The sequence below is a fragment of the Lytechinus variegatus genome, chromosome 7 (genome assembly GCF_018143015.1).
Source record: "Lytechinus variegatus isolate NC3 chromosome 7, Lvar_3.0, whole genome shotgun sequence".
Taxonomy (NCBI): domain Eukaryota; kingdom Metazoa; phylum Echinodermata; class Echinoidea; order Temnopleuroida; family Toxopneustidae; genus Lytechinus; species Lytechinus variegatus.
The window spans coordinates 42,551,690-42,566,232 of NC_054746.1; the positions used below are offsets into that span (position 1 = coordinate 42,551,690).

Genomic DNA, 14,543 nt, shown 5'->3' on the forward strand with positions numbered 1-14,543 from the left:
AAATTAGCCAACCGTCATAAAAAATGCCATTTGACCTAAAAATATTTACATGTGATCAATAGAATAACAAACGAGCACTCCTCTTAACCCCAACTAGACCAGGCTTTTTTGGCTGCTCTGTGGGGGGGGGGTGCCCCGGGAGCCACTTACATTGACGAGTGGATACCATGCGCGACCTAAAAAACAGGTAAAAAGGATGTCTTTTTAACGACATGGCACGTTGCGTACGTAACGTGATAATGGTGTAAAAAACACAAATATAATGAAAAAAGGGTATCTATTTCGCTAGGAAAATCACGTGTTTAGGGTCAAATTTGCGGGGACGATAAAACAAAATAAAAATGTTTCATAAAGGATGTCCTTTTTGCCCTAACACTTAGTGTTTAGAGTCCGATTTGCCGTAGAGTAGAAGATGGGGTCGTACCAAAGCAACTAAGGTAAAGCAGACAACCGAAGGACACGTAACAATAAAACATTCCTGTACTTGTTTAGGGGTTCATTTCAGGGAATATTTGCCAAGAGTATCGTTTTGTTTGCAATAGTTGTTAAGGGTAGGGTTTCACTTGTTAAGGGGTGCATGTTCCGAATATGGAAATTACGTGTTTAGGGTGCTTTTCGAGACCCCATGGTCGCGCATGGTATCCACTCGTGAATGGAAGTGCCCCCCCCCTGCCGATCACGCGAGCAATTTGCACGCTGGTAGTGTGCGATGTAATCTACAAGGCTGTATGGTAAAATTTTCCAAATAATGATATTATTTTATATGAATTAATTTATGGGTAAATCATATTTTTTTGCTCTAATTCACTTCATACCATAAAGCTCCCAGAATGCTAATTTTTGGTAAAAATATTCTTTGTAGCATTCTTAACAATCGCAATTGAAAAAAACTTCAGTTTGGAAATCAATTTCTTATGTATTTTATTGTTTTAGGAATTTCTTTGTTTTTCAACCTTTTTTTCACCAGATTTATATTATAGCACAGCCTGTTTGAAGCATATAATTATGCTAAAATCAATTGACTTCTGCTGTTTAAAGTAAAAATCATAGCTTTATGAATAAGATGAGAAAACTCAATTTGCATTGACTTTGTGGACGAAATCACGTTTTGGAACAATTTTTGGTCAGACATGAACTTACGAAATGTTGCATAATTTCGGGACAACGTACCTGGGCATCGTAAATTTGGTCTCAAAAGATGCGCGAGACTTAGTATAAACTCTGAGAGTGGCAGGGTCAACAAATCTCCCGCAGAGGAATGATCGCAGATAATGTTGGGGGAAGGTTGTTTTAAACCCCCCCCGGCCTGTTTAGGGTTAAGAAGGGGAAGTAGGTGTTAATTAGCACCTTTTTCATATACTTGCTCACAAAACCTAAAATACTGTATGTAAATGTCAATGAAAGGCTGCCAATATAAGGTTTAAAGGCAAGGTTCATCCTGACATTGCATGTTAGTTGGTGAAAATCCACCAAGAATAAGAGTTATGAAGTTTTAAATTTGTGACTTCACATGCGAGCAGCTCCCCATATTTTATGTGATATCAATTCTATACAAGTGCCTTTTCTAGGGAAATTGGAAAATGATTTTACCTGTGGATTCAATGTTATCAGAAACATTATTTCATACAAGCTTCTGATAAAAACCCATTTAATTATCATGAAAACCATTAAAAAATGGCAATTTATGGAATTTATATTACATGATTGACATATTGGGAGCTGCTCGCATGTCATGTCACAAATTTAAAACTTTGAAGCCTCATAACTCTGTTATTCTTTGATATTCGGCAATCTTTAATTTATTAATTTCTCTCATGGTTCTCCTTAAAACCAACTTGATGTCAGGGTGAAATTAGGTCCAAGGGTGCCACTGTGCAATCACTCCCAGGTATGGAACGCGCCATTGTCAATTCCTGTTCATCTTCTTTTCTTCATGCTCCTTCCTAAATAAGCAAAACAAAGAATCGAAGGGGGTAGAAGACCAATCACACAGACATCTAGTTGGATAATCTGTATTATACCTTACATACTAAGAGCAGGGTTGGTAATACAGGAGTGGGAAATACATGATATTTCGAAAATCATAATGACAAGGGTTCACAAAACATCCAGTTACATCATTCTACCAAAAAAAAAGAAATATCCAATACAATGACACTTTGGCTATATCACTGAAATTAAAGATCTAAATTGTTCTATTCTTTTTGGGCCATCATGTATAATGAAATGGGCAAGTGAATCTGGTCAACTTACGATTTTCAGCATGGGAAATCATGCGGCTCAGATTTTTTAATTGTGGTATTGTTAGCCAATATCTTCAAAGGGATGGTCAAAAGCTGAAAATATTCATGTCTTAAATACATAGAGTAGAATTCACTGAACAAAATGCCGAAAATTTCATCAAAATCGGATAACAAATAATAAAGTTATTGAAGTTTAGCAATATTTTGTGAAAACAGTCGTCATGAATATTCATTAGGTGGGCTGATGATGTCACATCTCCACTTTCTGTTTTCTTATGTTATTAGATAAAACCATATTTTTTCATTACTTCATACTTGTGTGAATAATACAATGTATGTCTCCTTTATAATGAAATAAGTTGCAGCAATCAATATCTAATGCACTAAATGAAATGTCAATCCAATTTTTCTAGTTCTTGGAGGAAAAAAATTGAATAAACCTATTTTCATACAATAAAATACAAAAGAACAAGTGGATATGTGACGTCATTAGCCCACTTAATGAATATTCATGACGACTATTTTCACAAAATATTGCTAAACTTTAAAATTCAATAACTTTGTTATCCAATTTGATGAAATTTTTGGCAGTTGGCTCAGTGAATTCTACTCTATAAATATTTTCAGCCCGGACCATCCCTTTAAGAAGGACTTCTATTGCTCCCCCCCACAAAATAAATAACATGAATCAGCGTTGATCTCATTACATTATTGAGGTAAAACCATAGGAGGTATTTTTCTGAGTTTAGAGAACTGCATTTAAGGAGATTTCAAGTCTTCGCAAGATGTGCAGTTTTGCATCTAGACATCCAACAACCATGACATACATGCAGAATAGGTATTGACTAAGTCATTGTGTGAACTTATTCCATTGTTATGATTTGCGCTACAGAATTGAGATACTTAATTTAGTATCAGGATTATTAGATAGAACAAATACAGTCAGATAGCTGCCCTGAACAGATTTCAATGTTGGGGTCAAAATTTTACTTGCCCACATTAAATTTTTTTTTTTTTACCTTTTTGGGTAAGCAACTTAAGCACTTTGATATTTTCACTTGCCTTGGTCAAGTGAGCATGCGCTACAGTCAAACCTAAGTGCTCTCAAAGATTGCCAACAGTAACGTTCTAATATTGTTCAGGAAAATCAGAGCTTTAACCTAAATTGGCCAAAAAATAAATAAATGTATAAATAAATAAATAAAAACTTTGAAAAAGTAAGATGATAATCAATACTTACTAATTGGAGATTGATGAAAGATTCAAGACTTTGAAGTACGGCACATTTAATTTGCCTCATTCCCCTTTCGTTCTGCCGATCAAAATCCCAGGAAGTACTGAAAGCCAAATTTCTTCATTGTTGACCTGTATAAATGAAAATACGGTTTGAGCAAAGTGACCGGTGAAGGAAGGGAAAACAAAATAAGAATGGGAGCAAAGAAAATAGGAAAGAAAGATGAAGGTGAGGAGATATCAGCATTTTCAAACTAAATGTGTTTGCCTGCAAGTGAGATTCAATCTTACAAGTGGAATGGGTACAAGTATATAATTGAGATATTATAAGGATTGAAGGTAATAAAGGGATTCACCATGGTGATTTCAGCCAAAATGTGTATCACCCATTAATATACAACAAAATCATTTTATATTCAAAAGGCTTGTTGACCCCTGCCTGTGACCTTGGAACTGGAGGTGACCTTCAAATCTCTGAAGAACATCATCTCTCTTAGATTGGTAACAATTTATGAGTGATGATAGAAATTTAAACAAACCAAAATCCTAACAATGAGCTCCAAAAGTTCTTCAACCCCTGCTGTAACATTTGACCTGGAGGTGACCTTCAACCCCCCCCCCCACTCCCCCGGGGACATCTACCATCCAAGTTTGGTAAAAAAATGGGCATACACTGTACATGGATCAAACGTTATGAGCTGTAATACAAAACTTGCCCTAATAGGCTTAACTTTGACCCATGCTCATCATCAGCCTGACCCATGAGGTGACCCTCATGTTTGGTAAAATTGAAATAAATTTGCATATAACCATGCTTCTCTCCAAGTTTGATTAAAAGCCTTGAGTACAAAGTTATTCAAGTTTTGTCAGTGTTCCCATTTGAAATTCCTGCAATGCATTACTGCTACACAATCCGGGGGGGGGGGGGGGGGCACTCGACCCAAAAATTGGTGGGGGTGTGCCGCGGGCGAGACAAAAAACGGGGGCCTTGGAGTGGGCTAATTGTAAAAAGGAGGGTCCTTGGAACGGGCTTCAGAACTACAAATGTTTGTGAAATCGGGGGTCCTTGGAACGAGTCGCCTGCATGTGAGTGCCTTCATGCACCCCTATGGAACGGGCATACGTACATGCAGCTAGACCGGCAGCATGGGCGGCGGGTGCGCTAGCACAGAGGCAATGGTCAGACAGCGTTCATTGCAGCGGCTGCTTTTTCAAAATTACGACTCATTGTTACAGATCGATCGGAACGGCATAACAGAAAATATGCGAAGCTTTGGAGCGGATTCCTTTTTCACGAGAAGAAAATAATATGCCTTGGAGTGGCTTTCTTTGTTCTTTTTCTTAATAGGCTAAAAATGCTATGCCTTGGAACGGAAATTTGAGTGTAAAAATGGGGGTCCCCTCCGCTGCACATACCCACTATGCATTATATACTGAGTGCCCCCCCCCCCCTACACAATAATGCAATGATGGTGAATAATGCTGATAATGCTGTGCGCAGTGTTCAGCTGGTATTATGTTGAGAGTCAATTATCTCTCTTAATGGCTTGTGCAACACGATAGTAAAAAAAAGGGTCTGTGTTACTTCCTCTTCAGAAATCATTACTCTGAATTGGTGTATGTTACTGTAGAACATCACTTGCTTGTTTCGATGAGGTCCATTAACTATACTAATTATGTTGGACAGGATTCGGTGTACATAAAACACTGATTTCACTTTAAATTGTAAGCATTGTTATTCTTACACACCTGGAGAGGAAATATCCTCTTTTGCAGTTTAAATGCTAATTGATGCAGCTTTGTAAAAGTCTTCGCACTGCTACTGTAAGTTTGAATTGAGTATAACTATAAGACTAAAACTTACTCTGCGTCATTTTCTGGTCCACTCCAGCCCCTAGGATCTTTCTATACCCTGGATTAATCTCCGCAAATTCCAAAGTCTGCCTGGACAACTTTGGCCACATTGTGAAAAGGGCACCAGGAGCTGCATCAATTGTTAAATCAAAGTCTTGATCAATCTGAAAATGAAATAAGTATTTATATATAAGCTGTATAACACATAATACAATTACCAGCAATACCATGTTTTCATACATTACCGGTACATTGTAATTAAAGTCATGCTAAATATTGCTCATTAAATAAACAAATAAAACTTATCAATGTTTGTAACAAAAACCCTAGGTCACATGCACACACTGCACAAATCAAGTAAAGTCTAGTGAGCTTTGACATTGACCTTTCTAACTAACCATTTATCACATTTTTAAAAATATTGATCACTATTGGAGTAATTAACCACTGGAGGAAAATACTTAGTATTTGCAAAATGAGGGGGGGGGGGAGTTAGGTGGGGAAATTAATATCCCCCCGCCAGAGATTGACATTCATGGGAAGAAGACATAACTTAATCTTTCCAATCGGATTTCAGAACAACTTTTCCACTAATCATAGAATTATGACAACTAAGATGCAACTGAATTTTTAACACTGAGGCAGAGTAAGTGATCCTATGATCTTGCACTATATTCTCAAGCAAGAAAGAGAATAATTTTGGAAATTCATAACCAAAAATGCTTCGTTCAACTTCGAACAATTAAATTAATTTTTTTTTCATAATGCGAATCCACTGCACTAAGTAATCAAGTTATTTTACCATTCCCAAAAGCTGTAGATATTTGTCAAGAATTTCTGCTGTGCTTGGTCGCGGGTTTCCTCTAGTCAACTCATATCTCGGTACCGAGATCCAGTAGGTGTCTTCGTGCTCATCTTCTGCAACATTTAACTGTGATAAACATGAATCAAAGATCAAGAATAGTAACATTAATTATTACACAAGTTATCTGACTATTCTATAGAGAACTGATGGAATAAGTGGATAAATTGTAGAAATTCTCAATAAAAAATTCCCTTGTGCACAGTGGGGAATTTACATGAAGTCAACCTAAATGTAATTCCTGTATCTCAGATTCAAAATTAGTTTCTGATCATTCACAAACTGTACATACATCTGCAATTACAATGTAACATTTAGATCTGTTGCTATTTGCATGTAGGCCTGTCCTCGCTAGGCTGGCCAATAATAAGGGACTATTGGCCAAGCTAGGCCAGGATTTAGATCTAGGTTTGGACCTATAGTATAGACCTAGATTTAATGGGGTTTAACTGTGATAAACATGTGTAACATACACATATGTAGACGTACAAAATTGAATAAAGTTGACTAGAAATAGATCTAGCCAGGCCTACATTACACGTAGGCTATGTGCTTGAGGACGGCCCGGTCCGAGCTTGTACCGGACCCGGTACCTCGCGCATATCGCATCCGCATGCGATCATCGGCAGTGAATTATTTATGTGTGACTGTGAGGATCTTCATCACAGTTCATGTAGGCTATAATTCAAATCACCAATTTTGAGACTAATACTAATAGAAGCATGGAAAGAAGTGAAACTTTGTGTAAAGATCGTGATGTTGCATGAATTTCATATTTCACCCCCATAAAATCCCACCTTTTGTCACTCAGAATATCAGATCGAGTTCATGGTCTCGAAGTTCGTGTAGGCCTAAGTGGAGCATGGTGTAGGCCCTAGTGGTAATTAAGTGGAGTACGAGTGGATCCTGCACGAACTTCGCTCAAGGTACCATAGTCTGCGCACATGCGTATCTGCGCAATTCTACATTACGCGAATCCTGTGTTTAAAAAATACCCCACCAGCTTATAACACAGGAACTCCATTGCCTTGCATGTTGTGTCAATGGGAGCTCAGGTGGGGTATTTGAAACCCCAATTTCAGATTTTGGGAGAGCTCTCGTTTAAACTGGGGTGGGGTTCATCTGACTGCTGATAATGCCTTGCATGTTAGTCAATGGGATCTCAAGTGGGGTATTGACACCCCAATTTCAGTTTTTGGGAAAGTTGCATTTCTCGCGTTTAAACGGGGGTGGGGTCGATTTAGTGACTGCTGCTGCTGCTGATAAGAGCCGATAACTCACCACAACAGGCTGATGAACAGCATGGAGTGGGATTACAGCTGTCCTTGTTACGTAATAGTATAAACAAACTCTTCAGAGCTTCCTGGCTGACATTAATCTTGAAAGAATGAATTTGTATTCTATTTGTTTTAGGACATTAGCATATCTAAAAACGATTCGGAATTTAGATGAAGATCAACATGAAATTTTGAACGATGCAAAATGACCCACAATTGCCGAAATAACAATAAGTTTTAAAAAATCACCCTCTCTCTCTCTTGCTCTTCTCTCTCTCTGCCAGGCCTTATGAAGGTCACTTCTCCTTGGGGGAAGGTGGATTATCTGGGAGAGTGCATGGTTGTTTACTTAAGGATAACCATTCCTTGTTGATATCGGGATGGGGGGGGGGCGAGTGAAAGTAGCTTGGAATTTGAAATTGGGGTGTCAGATGAGATCCATTTTTAAACACAAATTTTCGTAATGTAGTAGAATCTATAAGATACGCAATGCAAACTTTACACATCTAATGCATAGACAGATATTTATTGCAAAATCCGACTCAGATCACAAAGGTGGAAAAATAATGAAATTTGGGTATTTCTTATGACAGCCTCAAAATGCAGCCTTTCTCATCAAAATCTCCAAATCACGTGCAAAAGTGAATGGGTGCGCAGACTGGGGCACCATTTTTTTTTCAATCTCAAAATGACTGCCGGCCGAGCCGAGGTTTTTCCAATAAAATCATAGGCCTATATATTTCTGACTTGGCGACCATCATATAGAGTTACACACGTACATGCACACACAATAAAACCACTGCAACAACGGTAACAATGCATTGACTTTTGAGATTATTCATGAACATTCACTCGAAATCAAGCACTGAATTTACCTCTAAAGATTGGAACTAAATGTGGGAAGTCCCACTCCTGAAGCAGGTTTGTCACCCCCAAATCTTTCATTTTCTAAAACGGAGATTAAACACGATTTTTCCAGTGCACTGCAGCAGTCTCCGAGTCGAACATACTCAACGCCATCTTCCGACCACTAGCATAGCACTGCGCACGCGTACGCATGCGCTTTACATGTGCCGGTATCTTGTACAGGTCTCACAGGCCTAATTCATTGCCCATAGACTCATGTGTTAAATTGGCACTTTAAAAAATTCATAAAAAATAAGGATGAAATTCGGGGGTCGAATGTTTACTACCAGTGGATAGGATTTATATCTGGCAATCCATATCTGACCAGAAAAGGGTCCCTCGACCGGCTCATTTTAAAAATAAATTGGCGTGTTTGAAGACACCGTCGGGGGGAGCAGATTCATCAACTCAAACAGCAAAATAGCCGTAATCCTTCCGCCAGTCAAAATATAGTCCAAAATTGGTGATAATTCTTCCCATTTAGGGAAAAGGAAGTTCAGTAATTACCAAATATAGAATCAGTGTTAGATGGACAATCATATGCATACACTTTGTCAATCAGCCATATCAAAATAAAAAAAATAGCAATGGGTTGGCTCGAATGAATATCTCGGGCCTGCCACTAGTGATTAGGCCCGTGAGACCTGTAATGTATGGCACATGAAGGTTTATTTTTAATTTACCTTCCTGGCTTTTCTTTAACATCTGTACACTCACTTTATCACAAAGAAATGCATGAAATATACAGATGTGTTATGTAATGACCATTTCTAATGTTACTTCTAATGTCTAGTGCCCTATGGATTTACATACATCCTACATGCCTATATGTAGCTCAACAATGGATGCAATGTAGGGCCCAAATCCTATAATGCAAATTGTAGATATGAATAGTGTGCATATCTGGATTCAAGATCTGCCCACAATATAAATACCAGATTCACATGAGTTTAATTAGATAACAATAAAAAGAAATGAGAATCAACATACAAGCATACTATACATTCACATCTTCCTATGACAAGGGCCCAAGCCAGGGTGTAAGAGAAAGAGGCAGGGGGTTAGATGGCTTGTATTCTAAATGGATGGGGGCTAGTCTGGCTAGAAGTCAGTAAAAGTTGAACAAGATAGCAGTAGAACTCATTCTCAGCCCCCCCCCCCACATAGGCCTACTAACTATGCTTTTCTCCCCCCCTCCCTCCCTCTTGAATCCATCACTCTTCAGCCAAATTCTAAAGTTTTCTCTTCTCATTCCCTTCCCCATGAACCAATTTCACAAGCGCAATTGATGCAAGGCCTATCTAATGTGTACTTTATCTCGTGATGGGTGAAATACACGATTTACAGCAGCGCTCGCCTGTATACGAAAACACACGACAACATGCAAGCAACCCAGTGCACAACATGCACAAGCACTGCCTACACAGCCTAGCCTAGGTACACAAACACAGAGGTAGTTTAATACTAATAACAACTTGTTACATTGTACCTGTAGTACCCCCTATGTAGCCTTGTATAGCCATGAAGTTCAGTTTTTGGACCTCTTGATGATTGAAACATGTCTACTAGAAAAACAATCAGCTACTGAAGAGTTGGGCAGGTATTTCATCCACTAAGGAATTCCCCATGTAATAGGCTATGGTCAAGGTTACCTATAGGTCTCACAGGCCTAATTCATTCCCCATAGACTCATGTGTTAAATTGGCACTTTAAAAAATTCATAAAAAATAAGGATGAAATTCGGGGGTCGAATGTTTACTACCAGTGGATAGGATTTATATCTGGCAATCCATATCTGACCAGAAAAGGGTCCCTCGACCGGCTCATTTTAAAAACAAATTGGCGTGTTTGAAGACACCGTCGGGGGGAGCAGATTCATCAACTCAAACAGCAAAATAGCCGTAATCCTTCCGCCAGTCAAAATATAGTCCAAAATTGGTGATAATTCTTCCCATTTAGGGAAAAGGAAGTTCAGTAATTACCAAATATAGAATCAGTGTTAGATGGACAATCATATGCACACACTTTGTCAATCAGCCATATCAAAATAAAAAAAATAGCAATGGGTTGGCTCGAATGAATATCTCGGGCCTGCCACTAGTGATTAGGCCCGTGAGACCTGTAATGTATGGCACATGAAGGTTTACTTTTAATTTACCTTCCTGGCTTTTCTTTAACATCTGTACACTCACTTTATCACAAAGAAATGCATGAAATATACAAATGTGTTATGTAATGACCATTTCTAATGTTACTTCTAATGTCTAGTGCCCTATGGATTTACATACATCCTACATGCCTATATGTAGCTCAACAATGGATGCAATGTAGGGCCCAAATCCTATAATGCAAATTGTAGATATGAATAGTGTGCATATCTGGATTCAAGATCTGCCCACAATATAAATACCAGATTCACATGAGTTTAATTAGATAACAATAAAAAGAAATGAGAATCAACATACAAGCATACTATACATTCACATCTTCCTATGACAAGGGCCCAAGCCAGGGTGTAAGAGAAAGAGGCAGGGGGTTAGATGGCTTGTATTCTAAATGGATGGGGGCTAGTCTGGCTAGAAGTCAGTAAAAGTTGAACAAGATAGCAGTAGAACTCATTCTCAGCCCCCCCCCCACATAGGCCTACTAACTATGCTTTTCTCCCCCCCTCCCTCCCTCTTGAATCCATCACTCTTCAGCCAAATTCTAAAGTTTTCTCTTCTCATTCCCTTCCCCATGAACCAATTTCACAAGCGCAATTGATGCAAGGCCTATCTAATGTGTACTTTATCTCGTGATGGGTGAAATACACGATTTACAGCAGCGCTCGCCTGTATACGAAAACACACGACAACATGCAAGCAACCCAGTGCACAACATGCACAAGCACTGCCTACACAGCCTAGCCTAGGTACACAAACACAGAGGTAGTTTAATACTAATAACAACTTGTTACATTGTACCTGTAGTACCCCCTATGTAGCCTTGTATAGCCATGAAGTTCAGTTTTTGGACCTCTTGATGATTGAAACATGTCTACTAGAAAAACAATCAGCTACTGAAGAGTTGGGCAGGTATTTCATCCACTAAGGAATTCCCCATGTAATAGGCTATGGTCAAGGTTACCTATAGGTCTCACAGGCCTAATTCATTCCCCATAGACTCATGTGTTAAATTGGCACTTTAAAAAATTCATAAAAAATAAGGATGAAATTCGGGGGTCGAATGTTTACTACCAGTGGATAGGATTTATATCTGGCAATCCATATCTGACCAGAAAAGGGTCCCTCGACCGGCTCATTTTAAAAATAAATTGGCGTGTTTGAAGACACCGTCGGGGGGAGCAGATTCATCAACTCAAACAGCAAAATAGCCGTAATCCTTCCGCCAGTCAAAATATAGTCCAAAATTGGTGATAATTCTTCCCATTTAGGGAAAAGGAAGTTCAGTAATTACCAAATATAGAATCAGTGTTAGATGGACAATCATATGCATACACTTTGTCAATCAGCCATATCAAAATAAAAAAAATAGCAATGGGTTGGCTCGAATGAATATCTAGGGCCTGCCACTAGTGATTAGGCCCGTGAGACCTGTAATGTATGGCACATGAAGGTTTACTTTTAATTTACCTTCCTGGCTTTTCTTTAACATCTGTACACTCACTTTATCACAAAGAAATGCATGAAATATACAAATGTGTTATGTAATGACCATTTCTAATGTTACTTCTAATGTCTAGTGCCCTATGGATTTACATACATCCTACATGCCTATATGTAGCTCAACAATGGATGCAATGTAGGGCCCAAATCCTATAATGCAAATTGTAGATATGAATAGTGTGCATATCTGGATTCAAGATCTGCCCACAATATAAATACCAGATTCACATGAGTTTAATTAGATAACAATAAAAAGAAATGAGAATCAACATACAAGCATACTATACATTCACATCTTCCTATGACAAGGGCCCAAGCCAGGGTGTAAGAGAAAGAGGCAGGGGGTTAGATGGCTTGTATTCTAAATGGATGGGGGCTAGTCTGGCTAGAAGTCAGTAAAAGTTGAACAAGATAGCAGTAGAACTCATTCTCAGCCCCCCCCCCACATAGGCCTACTAACTATGCTTTTCTCCCCCCTCCCTCCCTCTTGAAACCATCACTCTTCAGCCAAATTCTAAAGTTTTCTCTTCTCATTCCCTTCCCCATGAACCAATTTCACAAGCGCAATTGATGCAAGGCCTATCTAATGTGTACTTTATCTCGTGATGGGTGAAATACACGATTTACAGCAGCGCTCGCCTGTATACGAAAACACACGACAACATGCAAGCAACCCAGTGCACAACATGCACAAGCACTGCCTACACAGCCTAGCCTAGGTACACAAACACAGAGGTAGTTTAATACTAATAACAACTTGTTACATTGTACCTGTAGTACCCCCTATGTAGCCTTGTATAGCCATGAAGTTCAGTTTTTGGACCTCTTGATGATTGAAACATGTCTACTAGAAAAACAATCAGCTACTGAAGAGTTGGGCAGGTATTTCATCCACTAAGGAATTCCCCATGTAATAGGCTATGGTCAAGGTTACCTATAGGTCTCACAGGCCTAATTCATTGCCCATAGACTCATGTGTTAAATTGGCACTTTAAAAAATTCATAAAAAATAAGGATGAAATTCGGGGGTCGAATGTTTACTACCAGTGGATAGGATTTATATCTGGCAATCCATATCTGACCAGAAAAGGGTCCCTCGACCGGCTCATTTTAAAAACAAATTGGCGTGTTTGAAGACACCGTCGGGGGGAGCAGATTCATCAACTCAAACAGCAAAATAGCCGTAATCCTTCCGCCAGTCAAAATATAGTCCAAAATTGGTGATAATTCTTCCCATTTAGGGAAAAGGAAGTTCAGTAATTACCAAATATAGAATCAGTGTTAGATGGACAATCATATGCACACACTTTGTCAATCAGCCATATCAAAATAAAAAAAATAGCAATGGGTTGGCTCGAATGAATATCTCGGGCCTGCCACTAGTGATTAGGCCCGTGAGACCTGTAATGTATGGCACATGAAGGTTTACTTTTAATTTACCTTCCTGGCTTTTCTTTAACATCTGTACACTCACTTTATCACAAAGAAATGCATGAAATATACAAATGTGTTATGTAATGACCATTTCTAATGTTACTTCTAATGTCTAGTGCCCTATGGATTTACATACATCCTACATGCCTATATGTAGCTCAACAATGGATGCAATGTAGGGCCCAAATCCTATAATGCAAATTGTAGATATGAATAGTGTGCATATCTGGATTCAAGATCTGCCCACAATATAAATACCAGATTCACATGAGTTTAATTAGATAACAATAAAAAGAAATGAGAATCAACATACAAGCATACTATACATTCACATCTTCCTATGACAAGGGCCCAAGCCAGGGTGTAAGAGAAAGAGGCAGGGGGTTAGATGGCTTGTATTCTAAATGGATGGGGGCTAGTCTGGCTAGAAGTCAGTAAAAGTTGAACAAGATAGCAGTAGAACTCATTCTCAGCCCCCCCCCCACATAGGCCTACTAACTATGCTTTTCTCCCCCCCTCCCTCCCTCTTGAAACCATCACTCTTCAGCCAAATTCTAAAGTTTTCTCTTCTCATTCCCTTCCCCATGAACCAATTTCACAAGCGCAATTGATGCAAGGCCTATCTAATGTGTACTTTATCTCGTGATGGGTGAAATACACGATTTACAGCAGCGCTCGCCTGTATACGAAAACACACGACAACATGCAAGCAACCCAGTGCACAACATGCACACACACTGCCTACACAGCCTAGCCTAGGTACACAAACACAGAGGTAGTTTAATACTAATAACAACTTGTTACATTGTACCTGTAGTACCCCCTATGTAGCCTTGTATAGCCATGAAGTTCAGTTTTTGGACCTCTTGATGATTGAAACATGTCTACTAGAAAAACAATCAGCTACTGAAGAGTTGGGCAGGTATTTCATCCACTAAGGAATTCCCCATGTAATAGGCTATGGTCAAGGTTACCTATAGGTCTCACAGGCCTAATTCATTCCCCATAGACTCATGTGTTAAATTGGCACTTTAAAAAATTCATAAAAAATAAGGATGAAATTCGGGGG

At 38.9% G+C, this 14,543-nt stretch overlaps 1 long non-coding RNA gene across 1 annotated transcript; it reads right to left on the reverse strand.

Annotated features, from left to right (window-relative positions):
- Window positions 1-1,134: 1,134 nt before the first annotated feature.
- Window positions 1,135-8,551, reverse strand: LOC121419362. The gene is made up of 5 exons (XR_005970585.1): window positions 8,345-8,551; window positions 6,133-6,261; window positions 5,341-5,494; window positions 3,484-3,608; window positions 1,135-1,943 (listed from the first exon to the last, which is right to left on the reverse strand). It is a non-coding gene; the product is annotated as an uncharacterized LOC121419362 (long non-coding RNA).
- Between the last annotated feature and the right edge of the window lie 5,992 nt (window positions 8,552-14,543).